The following is a 12,580-nucleotide window of genomic DNA, read 5'->3' as shown; positions in this document are numbered from 1 at the left end:
TTCTACTTTCTACTTTCCTCTCTAATTTACTTTATTAATTCTCTATGGGATTTAGATTAGGACTGCAGGGTGGCTAGTTCATGGTTTGTATTCCAACGTCGTCCAAATACATATCAAGGACCACACGTGAAACATGAGGTCGAGCGTTATAATGCAATAAAAAAATATTTCCTATGTAAGGGTCAAATGGAACTACCTGGTTGGATAAAATGTCTGTAATACACCTTTTAGTGGTTAAGGAACCTCTTCGTAAAGCAACAGGGTCCGTTCGCACTGTACGTTTCCAAACCATTACAGAACCTCTATTAAATAAAGTAGTAGGTCGTATTTTGCACTGTACGTAGCGTTTTCTTGGCCGTCGAATGTCTATTCACATTTCTATTTGAGCTATACAAGCAATTCCTCGATTCATCAGTGAACAACACGTGCTGCCAGTTACCAAAATTTCAGTCAATGCGTCCTCTGGTACATTGTAATCGACTTTTACGATGATTTACGTTTAACGCTGGTGCTCTGACTGGTATATATCCAGATCTTGTTCAGCGAGGTGCCTTTGTATAGTGTTTCTACTAATTTGAATAATACAAACATACGCCACTTGTATTTGTAACTGTTTGATTGTGACAGAATGTTCCCTTATTGCACGAAAACTGATAAATTGATCTTGGCGTGGTGTTGTGAGTCTTCCTTTTCCTTATCCACGGCGTCTCGTGTGGTTGTTTAGTTCTCGAAAACGTTAAATGACTCGTGATATTGTAGTATTAGATACTCTTAACCTCAAGCCTATTTCACGATAAATTATTGGAATTTAATAAAATCACGTTATGCTTTAAACGTACTTTTCAATTTTGATAATAAATCTATTTAGAAATATTAATAAGATACAGCGTTTTCTTTTAATAAATTTCACAGGGTGTTGCGAAATAAGATGAAAAAACAACTTTATGTTTACACCCCGTATATGGGTAAAACGTTGACACTTCCCAGAAAACACGTATACAGCAGTTACTTAGAAATAGATCTGCAGTGGAAAAAATAAAATCATTAAAATTAAATTAAGGATTCAAAAAGAAGAATAGCTTGAAAATTACGGTACAGTTGAGGTGGTGCGTTAATTTTAGAGAGCAGAAAATTACGTAATGATTTGAACGTACTTTTCTTTTTTAATAATAAACATATGATTTTTTTACGAAAATATTAAGACAGGATGAAGCTTGTTTCTAATACATTCCGCAGGGTGCTGCAAAATAAGATAAAAAAATACAACTTTATTTTTACGTATATAGGTAAAACGTTGACTTTTTTTAAAAAACATTACTGATGTAATTTTTTTTTGAAATATATCAACAATGTGAAAAAAAATCATCGAAATACAATCAAGAGTTCAGAAGAAATATAGGTGCGTTAATTTTGGAGAGTAGTAGTTTATTCCCCCCGTTAAATAAAGTAAATCCCCCGTTAAATAAAGTAATATATATATATATATATATATATATATATATATATATATATATATATATATATATATATATTATATTAAATAAATATATATTATCTATATAAATTTCAATGGGGAGCAATAAAAAAATCTGTAATTTTTTTCTGGACGTGCTGATCAGCTGATCAAACGCTTTGTCTCTTATACGCCTCAGCATCATGATCTCCTCGCTGCTGTTGAGGATGTCTTCTGCCCAACCGATGGTTGTGTTCAGGGCTTTATCAGCTTCAGCAGCAAAAGTTTTTGAAGTAGGTGGTTCATCATCGACATCTTCCTCTTTTGCTTCTTCATGTTGAATGGCCCTTACAATTTCTTCATCCGTGAGCATTTCTTGGGTGTCAATTTCTTTGTTACAGCCACCTGATGCCCATTCTCGAACCTCAGATTAAGTAATTATTGTTATGTTGTCTTGAGTCAGCTGAGCGACAAGGGGGCTAAAAATGATGCCTTTTTCGTTTGATGAAGAGTAGCCAACAGCCACTAAGTTTGGGCTCAAGTTTTTCCAAAAAAGTTGAAAAAAAAGTTGTGAAATGAATGACCAACAATTTGCCAAATTGAAAACGACGTCCTTAAGATTAACTGTCTTTAAAGCTACTACCAGATCCGTTCCGCTTCGCTCATCAGCAAAAATGTTGGAGAGTCAAGTTTTTCGATGGCGCAGTTTTGTGTTCTGGATGACATTGTAGTTCATTGGTTGAATCATAGCTATCGTGTTGGATGGTAAGAACGTGACAAAAATTTTACCACCTTCACTACGAAGTTCATTAGAAGATGGATGATCAGGGCAGTTGTCCAGCAGCAACACTGCCTCCTGAGGGAAGTTCACACGAGCAAGAAGACGACAAACCAATTTTGAACAAATCCAAGAACAAATCTCTTGTCACCCATGCACTTTCGTTAAGAAAATGAAGTTTGTGAGTCCCCCAACAAAGGTGATTTTTTTTTTCATAATATGCGCCAAAATAATTCACTTTCATCTGAATTGTAAATTTGCTCAGGAGTCAAATTGTTTTTATTCACTTCTTTTTAGAACTTTCTTTTTCAGAACTTTCTAAGTTCTTTAAATGCAGTTTGGAAGGATTCGATGCCGTCGGCATTACTCGAAAATTCTTCACCAGTAATTTTTAGATGTCTATCTCCAAGACGTCGTTTAAAGTTGTCAAACCAACATTTGCCACAACTCTTATGTTGCGGAAAACCATAAATCACATTCTAATGTGATTGTTGACTTGCCAACTAAAAAATAAAGTTTTATCTTAGTTTTGACCAAAAAATGAATTTTCAAAATAATTCAGTAGAACTTTAAGTAGAATTTTTTTTGTAAGTTTTTAGATTTTTCTCAGAACTTACAGAAAACGATTCAAATAAAATGAGTTGGGAATCTCGCGCTGCTTACTAGTTCTTAAAAGATATTTCGTATACATATTTTTTTCTTTGTTGTAATTACCACTTTTTTAAAATTACTATATTTATCATCTAACCTAAATATCGCCAATTCCTGTATATTCCATAAACTATGCGATTTCGTTTTACATATTTACGCTTTATTTCTTCGCTAAACTTTTGGAAAGCAAAAAACATTCCTCACATTTATGAGCTTAATGATGCAAGGGGAAAGCTGAAAATGAAATTTAAATACATTAATTGACAATTTTGATAAAAAACGTTTTCCGAAGAACGTACATTTCCGCTATTTCCGGTACATTTCCGCAGTTACATAGATATTAATGTTCTAAGCACCGACTTCCAATCTTTCGAGCGCCCCCTTACGGCGATCTTATAAAACTAAATAAGGCGCAAGCATATCAAAAAAAATTATTTTATAATAAACCGAAAAATTTACAACGTTGTTGAAAATGTTATGGTTTGTTATCGGTCTCCAAGTGTAGCTTAGAGATGTAAGGTATGTGCGTTGATAGTACTTGTGCATGTGGTAGGTAGTATTTTCGTAACTATTTATACTTTGTATTGTCTATGTCATCGTTCTGCTCATTTCATTTTACTAAAATGTTTTAATATATTACAAAAAATAACAAATGTTTGTATTTTGAAACGATTTCCGAAGTGGAAATTGAAACGTCAATAAACGTACCTTTAAATACCTTTAAAAAAAAACCCAAAAAATAACATTAAATAGATAGATAAAACAAAGATTTTTTTTATCATTTAAGCCAAATGCTATCAAAAGCTATCAAAATTCATTTTTAATTTTGCTATTACTTATATGTGGCATACGAATCAGCGTTTGATTTCCTGTATGGTGTCAAATATTGTGTTAATTTGAACCATTTTTTAAAACAATAATGATTAACTGGTTCTAGTTCTAGATTAATTAAAAAGAGAATAAATGAAGCTAGGAGAGAATGTTACATGAGCAGTGCCAAGAACTAGAAGAAATTGAGAAAAAATATGACTTTTTTAAAACGCATAAAAGAATTAGAGAATTAACAGGAATGAGAATAACACTTCAAACTAGGCAACTAAGAGATGAAAGTGGTGCACTTATAATAGATATAAACAAAAAAATGCAGAGATGGACACAATATATAGCACAACTTTTTGAAGACAAAGAGAGAACAGAAGCACCAAAAGAATTTAAGGATGATACTGGGCCTGCCATTATACGAGAAGAAATTGAATATGCAATGAAACAAGCTAAAGGTGGCAAATCTCCCGGGCCTGATGAAGTTCCTATCGAATTACTCAAAATTGTGAATACTGAATCTATTGATCTTCTTTTGGATCTATTCAATATCATATATAGATCAGGTATAATACCTAAAGAATGGCTCCAATCAACATTCATACTGCTACCCTTAAACGCCAATGCAAAGGAGTGCAATGAACATCGCACCATAGCCTTAATGAGTCATGTCTTGAAATTGTTTTTAAAAGTAATTCACAATAGAATACATAAGAAATTAGAAGAAGGCATAAGTAATACACAAATGGGATTTAGGAAAGGACTGGGAACATTAGATGCACTGTTTGCTGTAAGTGTTCTTTCGCAGAGATGCTTAGATATAAATCAGGAAGTATATGCATGTTTCATTGATTTTGAGAAGGCATTTGACAGAGTGCAGCATAATCGGCTTAAAGAAATTTTATTAAATAAAAACATAGACAGTAGAGACATTAGAATCATATGTAACATCTATTGAAAACAAACAGCAAAAGTGAAAGTTGAAAATGAACTAACCGAGGATATCCAGATTCGCCGTGGGGTCCGTCAAGGGTGTATTTTATCGCCCTTGTTATTCAATTTATACAGTGAAGCCATCTCAGAATTAGCGCTTGCCAAAGTCAGTAAGGGTCTTATAATAAACGGTGAGCCACTTAATAACATAAGATATGCTGACGACATCGTCCTTCTGGCAGGAACACTAAAAGAACTGCAACACCTTGCTGAATAACTAAATATATATTGCAACGATTATGGACTAAAAATAAATTTGAAGAAAACCAAGTTCATGATATTTACAAAAGCACAAAACATCAAAGTTAAGCTAGTACTAGATAATACAGAAATTGAACAAATATCTTCGTACAAATACCTTGGAGCATGGATCACAGAAGATACTGATTAGACAAAAGAAATAAGATGCTGCATTGAAATTGCACGGTCAACTTTTAATAGAATGAGAAAACTTTTTTGTAATCGCGATATCAATATATCGTTCCGAATAAGAATGCTTCGATGTTATATTTTCTCTACCCTTTTGTATGGGGTTGAAGCTTGGACACTTAAAAAATCCAACATTAAAAACCTAGAAGCATAGATCGCAAAACAAACGAACAGGTTCTCGAACAACTAGGAAAACAATGCGAAGTTTTAAATTCCATAAAAATCAGGAAATTAGAATACTTGGGGCACATCATGAGAGATGAAAAATACGAACTACTAAGGAATATAATGCAGGGTAAAATCAAAGGCAGAAGAAGCGTAGAAAGACGTAAAATTTCGTGGCTACGCAATCTCCGTGAATCGTTTGGTTGCAGTTCAATTGAACTATTCAGGCGCGTACCCAACAAATTTATAATTGCCAGCATGATTTCCAATCTCCGATAGGAGCGGAACTTAAAGAAGATGAAGAAGAAGTTCTCTAGTACATGATCCATCTGGTTATTTTCTCTTTGGTCTGGAAGGACCAATGTTATTTTGTGTTGTTTTTATGTCAGATTTTAGTTACTAAGAGAACTAAGAACTAAGTTGCATAGTTTTGTTTCATTATCATTTGTTTCTTATTGAATTTTTTCTTTTCCCACAACTTCCCTCTTATTCCCCTCTTTTTAAAACTTGTCATTGAAATCTCCTATTATTATCAGAATATCGTCTCTAGGTACGTTTTTACAAGCCTCTTCTAGTTGCTCGTATTTGTCGTCAATACTTGCATCTTCTGTTTAAGTGTACACTTTCATTGTTGTCATTTTAGCTTGAATCTGTTTGATTTTAATGTTTAAAATTCTTTCACAAATGGCTCTGAGTTCCATGACTCTGTTTTTAAGTTTTTTACCGATCATAAATGCAGTTCTATTTGTTCCCTGCTTATTTTTTCCGGACATATATGGTGTGAAGTTTTTCTTTTCTATTTTTCCATCTTATTTCTTAAGCTAATATGTATAGTTCATAATTACTCGTCTTTTGGTCTAATTACTGCATTTTCCTTACTACTTGTATGGTTTTTACATTTCAAGTTCCTATTTTTACTTTTTTTTTTTCTTGTTTTTTGCTTTTTACCTTTATTTGGTTTACTTCGAATTTCGGTTTTTTCAATTTCTTTTTCCCTTTTCCCGAGTTATTTGTATTAATGCCGTTTTCCTTTTCCGGCTCTGTGCATTAAATAATCTATCATTTTATTTATATTTTAAACATAAATTCCACTTTTAATTTATTGACCACAGCGATTTTATTTATGTATTTACTAATTTCCTGACACATTATATTATAGCTTTAGATAAACCCGAAGTGCCCTTTATGCCACATAACTAATTACTTACTAGAAATTGGAAACACTTGGCTAACCCTTCGGCTTGACCCTTGAATTTACAACTGGGGAGCATAAATCAGGGAAAATTATTTCCCTAATTCACCGGTCTTTAGATAGATACAAGGGTGTGTCATAATTAAAAAAATATACTAAATAGTTACAAATTTAAATGAAATATACTATAAAATAAAATTTTAGGAGCGGAATGTGTCTTGAACCAGATCATGCTTTCTATATATTATATTTTTGTCCAAATTGGCCCAATCGTCATGAGTTTTTTGTTAATTCACCAAAAATTGATTATTAAAAAAATCGTTTTTTTTTTAAGCATTACTCCTATCGAAAGCTGTACATAGTGTGAAGCAAGGAAGCAATAGTACTTAACCTAGCACACCCCTGAGAATGGCATTCGGGTGCTACAATTCATTTTAGCGAGTAAGATTAATTTGTATAAACAGGAATCACTACAGCCTGCTCCAATGCTTCAGATTATCTATTACTCATCGATAGCACGATCTTGCGCTATAAAGGCTACATCATCATCATCATTGGTGCTACAGCCCTATAAAAGAGCCTCGACCTTCCCAAGTCTATTACGCCAGTCAATGCTATCCATTGGCAACTGTTGCCAGTTTTCTGCGCCTATTTGTCTACCATCCTCATTTACACCATCCCTCCATCTGAGTTTTGGCCTACCCCTACTTCTACTTCCCACAGGTTGCGACATAAGAATTCTTCTAGGAGGGTTGTTCTGCTGTGATCTTGCCAGATGTCCTGCCCATCTTAGTCTTCCTATTTTTATAAAAGATACTACGTCTTTACCACCAAATATATGTTTATATCTGTGATATATCTCGTAGTTGTACCTCCTTCTCCAAACACCATTTTCACAGATACCACCGAATATTCTTCTCAGGATCCTTCGTTCAAATATAAGCAGGAGATTTTTATCTGCCTTGGAAATGGTCCATGTCTCCGACCCATATGTCAACACTGGTTGTATAAGGGTTTTGTATATGGTTATTTTTGTTTTTTGGCTTAAGTTTCTGCTTCTCATGTCTACTCAGTCCAAAATAGCATTTGTTTGCTAGGATTATTCTTCGCTTGATTTCTTCCGTCATGACGTTCTCCTTGGTGATCAGGGAGCCTAAGTATGTGAATTTGTCACCACTACCCACCACTTCAAAGGTAAAATTATCAACCGTGAATTGATGGCCGATGTTTCTGGCTCTATTTTTAGGTGTTGATGCCATTATCTTAGTTTTATCTTCATTTACTTGCAGGCCCATATTTTTTGAGGCATTTGACAAGGTGGTATACATTTCTTCTAGCTTGCGTGTTGTGCGGGCAACTAGGTCGACATTATCTGCATATGCCAAAATTTGGGATGATTTATTAAAAATCTTTCCTCTGTTGTCTATTTGGGCATCCCTGACCGCCTTTTTCAGAGCTATGTTGAAAAGGAGACACGCCAGCGCATCTCCCTGTCGCAACCCAACATGCGTTTCAAATGCCTGTGATTGTTCGCCCTGTATTTCGACTCTGCAAACAACTTTACGCATTGTAGCCTTAACCAATCTTATCAGTTTATCGGGGATGTGGAATTCATCCATGGCTTCATACAATTTATTTCTTAGGACATTATCATAGGCCGATTTGAAGTCTACGAAAAGATGGTATGTGTCGATATTGAATTCATTGGTTTTTTCCAGTATTTGCCTTAGCACAAAGATCTGGTCTGTTGTTGATCGACCAGGCCTAAAACCACTTTGATATTCGCCAAGACGCTCCTCTGAATATGCACTCAGGCGACCATATAAAATACTCGAAAATATTTTGTATGCTGTATTAAGGAGGATTATTTCCCTATAGTTTCTACATTCTAATTCATCGCCCTTTTTGTGTAGCGGGCAAACGATCTCAATACACCACTCTTCTGGGATTTGTTCCTCATTCCAGGCTCTCAGTATGATTTTATATATATGATTAGTCAGAGTAGCACCTCCACATTTAATAATTTCCGCGGGTATACCATCACTTCCTGGAGATTTATTATTTTTTAGGTATTTTATTGCATCCCGTACTTCCTGAATTGATGGAGGCTCCAATGGTGTATTGTTGTTTGCTTCTGGGGGTGGTTGATTTGGATCTTTTACTTCGATAGTAAGTAGTTCTTTATAGTGTTCCACCCACCTTTTCAATACTTCTTCTTTTGTATTGAGTATATGCCCCTCCTTATCCTTACATAGTCCGATCCTTGGTTTAAATTCTTTTCTTGCTTTATTTAGATTTTTATAGAATGTTCTTGTTTGATTTTCCTTTTTTAATGCCTCAAGCTATAAATGCTACAAATCAGCAAAATGCTCGTCGTGTTTGAATCCTAGTTACAAGGACTCCCACACAAAATCCTACCCCGAATAATGTAGGCCAGCGTGAGGCGCTCTATTTCCTATCTAGTAATCTCTAACAATCGATCTGTAGAGTTCCTGTAGAGAGACTTTAGGCTACGCCCAGTTCGGTAACTTAGCGCTCAAGGATGTGGGCCTCTCTTATCCGTTTTTTGAATTTTGTTAGTATTTTTTTGTAGCTTGTGTCTTTTGTGAGTATTTTGTTAATTTTTTGGGTGTCTGAAATCGTTTTTTTGCTTTTTTTGAGATTTTTTTTGATGGTACTCTTTAACATAAAAATATCATTAGTAAATCTTGGAAAAAATGAACAATAAGTAACGAAATATTTTTGGTTTTTTGTCAACAGATGATCCAGTTATAAGTTACTATGAACACCGCAATGGACCTTTTTGGATGCAATGTTAATCTATGAAAATTAGCCTTCATTTTCTTAGCTGAACTTTTAAAATAGGTCTTCGGTTCTTATTAACATATATAAATAAGCCGAAAAATAATACTATAATACAAAATAAAATTTCAGAACATTATCACATACTATAACTGTTTATTGCAACACTGTAGATGACCTATCCGTTCCCTGTTATTTGCTTGTTTGCATCTTGTTTATTGTTTGCCATTATTGCTTGCGTAGATACTGTTAATTGTTGATTTATCATTAACTATGGCTAATCTCCCACAAGGGGACCTTACTATTGTCAAACTATATATTGAATTGCAAACTCAGCGCGTTATGTCCTATATATTTATACCCAAATATTATTTATACAATTATGTGAAAATATAATTAGTAAAAATATTTTAAATATTGTATATATATATATATATATATATATATATATATATATATATATATATATATATATATATATATATATATATACCTACAGAGTGGCCCAAAAGTCTGGAAACGGCCAATTATCGCGTAGATTGCTAATCATAATTGTACAAAATTTGAGGTACACCTATTTTGAGATACGAAGATTCCATATTTGATATTTGCAATGTTGCCATATTTACCGTCTCTCTTATATTATTAGTAACTTTGGTTTTTCAAATTCATCACCCTGTATATTCAATCATTATTGGAATCTCCTATTCAATACATATGTAACACTTATGATTTTATGTAGTCTGGAAGGTATAAAATACATAAACAGAAGTCTGGCAACGCCTAATAGCCTCAATAATTTTTTTATTACTATTTTGAACTATATTAAAATGTAACAATTGATAGATTACAACATTTTTTAACATAATGGTTACTTTATCAAGTGTTCAAAATGTGCTCCACTTATAAGTTGACTACCCTACTCGATGGTAGAATGAATCTACCACATTTCTCCACGATTGTCTAGAAATTATTCGAGATTCATCGATAATTCGTTGCCGTAGCTCTGCAAAACTTGCTGGTTTAGTTTTGTAAACTGAATTTTTTAAGTATCTCCAATAAAAATAATCTTTAAATTTAAAATCAGGTGAACGTGGAGGCCATTCAATTCTACCTCGTCTACCAATCCATCGTCCGGGAAATATCTCATCTAAATAACCAAAATGAGCTGGAGCTCCATCTTGCTGAACATTTTGTTGTATGTATCCAGTAAATTCATACTCGGTCGGTTACATTGGTATTTTGTTCAGTTTCTTATTCGTTTTAGTCAGTTTCTTATTAATCAAGCCATTATCTTATATGCTACGTCTAATAAATCAATTCCTCTATAATTTTAGCATAGCTTTTATCTCCCCTTTTGTGGATTGGACATATGGATGCATTTTTGTAGCCTTTTGGTAATTTCTCATGTTTCCAAATTTGTTTTATTAGGTTGGTTATTCATTTGAGTAATAGCTGATTACCTTCCCTAAATATTTCTGCTATTATCCCGTTTTCTCCTAGACTCTTGCTATTATTCAACTGCTTTATTATTTCCTTTATCTACTGATTTAATGGTTCGTTTATTTTGGCATCATTTTGCTTTGCTCCGGTCCGGTTTGTAATTGTATCATTGGTATTTTCTTCTGGGTTTAGCGGTTCCTCAAAGTATTTTGCATACCTCCTTAGTTTTCTTGTTAAGTCGTTTATGAGCATGTCGTCTTTACTTTTGTAGAAACATGCGATTCCGGTACCCGTAGCGTTATTGACTTTGACTTCTTGGTAAAGATTCCCAAACTCTTTCTTCATCATATGATTTTCCAAATCTTGTAACTTTATTTTCCAGTATCCTCGATTTCTCAATTCTTGTTTCTGCAGGTCAGTTCTGCTTTTTCTTGGCTGCATCATAACTCTTTCTCGCTTCTGTTGTATCTAGTATATTCATCTGTATCTTAGCTTTTCGTCTGGTTTCTAAATCCCTTTTACGTTCTGTAGTAAACTAATCTTTACTATTTAATTTGTACATTAGTCCTACTGTATTTTCTGTCACTACCGTTATTATCGTCTTTATTTGTCTCAATGCTTGGTCAGTATCTTCTTATATCCTTTAGTTTTTTTGCATTAAAACGCTTGGTTACATTTAGTCTCTCCTTAGGTTCCTTGAAAATTTTTCCTGTCTGCAAATAAAGTCTTTATGAGTTAAACCCTAAATAGTTGTCTGAATATATTTATAAAATTGGTGATCAAAAAGAGTGACAATTGGTCTAAAAATCGAAACCGGGGAGATGCGTGATTTGTATTGTTAAGCAAGTGTGTTTGTCCGTTCCGAACGTTGGCGATCATGGTTACTATACGTAACAGCTGTATTGAGGTCTTTCTATACCATGCTCTCAGGTTAGCCAGCCAGGATATTCTTCTTCGTCCTGGGGCCCTTTTTCGTTTAATTTTACCTTGCAAAATGCATGGAGTAACTCATATCTGCTTTGATTTCTCATTATATCTCCCAAGTACTGCAGCTTATGGTCCTTCACGATGTTAACCAAATCCGCGGTTGTGTTTATATTCTGTAGTACTTCTTCATTGGTAACTTTGTCTGTCCATGGTATCTTCAGGATCCTTCTGTATAATTATAGCTCAAAAGCCTGAAGTTTTGATAGAGTTTTCGCCTTCAATGTCCACGTTTCTACTCCGTACAGAACCACTGAGTACACGTCATTTAAGGAGCCTTATTTTTGTTTCTACGCTGAAGTCATGACTCTTGAATACAGAGTTCATAGTCAAGTCATAATCTCTTGGATATTGTCCCACAACTCATTGAGTATAATTCCCAAGTAGTTGTATTGTAAGACACGTTCAATTCTCATTAAGTTCACATAGAGATTTACTCCAGTTTTGCTGGTATTTATATCCAGTCCATATGTTCTACTTGTTTCCGTTATCTTAAGCTTTGCAGTCATTTGGTATTGAAAAACACTATTGTTTCATTTGTATACCGCAGGTTATTGAGCTTGACTCCATTTATTAAGATGCCTTCATCAATATCCTTTAGAGTTTCTTCAAAAATGTGCTTAAGATTTTGACCTGATCTGTTCTTCCTCTTCTTCCTTTTTGTATGTAGGCTTTAAAGTCTGTTTTTTCTTTAATATTAGCCTCCTAAATTGTTTAAATTATCGCACCACCTAATTCTTGGTCTGCCAATACTTCTTCGTCCATTTGGTGACTTATCTCGTGCTATTCGTACTATCCTTTCCTCTACCATTCTACTAATATGTTCGTTTCACTCCTGTTTCCGTTTTGTCACCCATCTATTTATGTCTTC

General features: G+C 34.0%; 1 protein-coding gene across 10 annotated transcripts in view; it reads left to right on the top strand.

Moving 5' to 3' along the window:
* The window catches only part of pHCl-1 (pH-sensitive chloride channel 1), a 446,892-nt gene that overhangs the window by 230,931 nt on the left and 203,381 nt on the right, over window positions 1-12,580 (top strand). The window lies entirely within an intron of this gene.

Source organism: Diabrotica undecimpunctata, chromosome 9 (assembly GCF_040954645.1).
Source record: "Diabrotica undecimpunctata isolate CICGRU chromosome 9, icDiaUnde3, whole genome shotgun sequence".
Lineage (NCBI taxonomy): Eukaryota > Metazoa > Arthropoda > Insecta > Coleoptera > Chrysomelidae > Diabrotica > Diabrotica undecimpunctata.
Note: the sequence above shows the minus strand (reverse complement) of the source record. Positions and strands in the feature narration are given on the sequence as shown.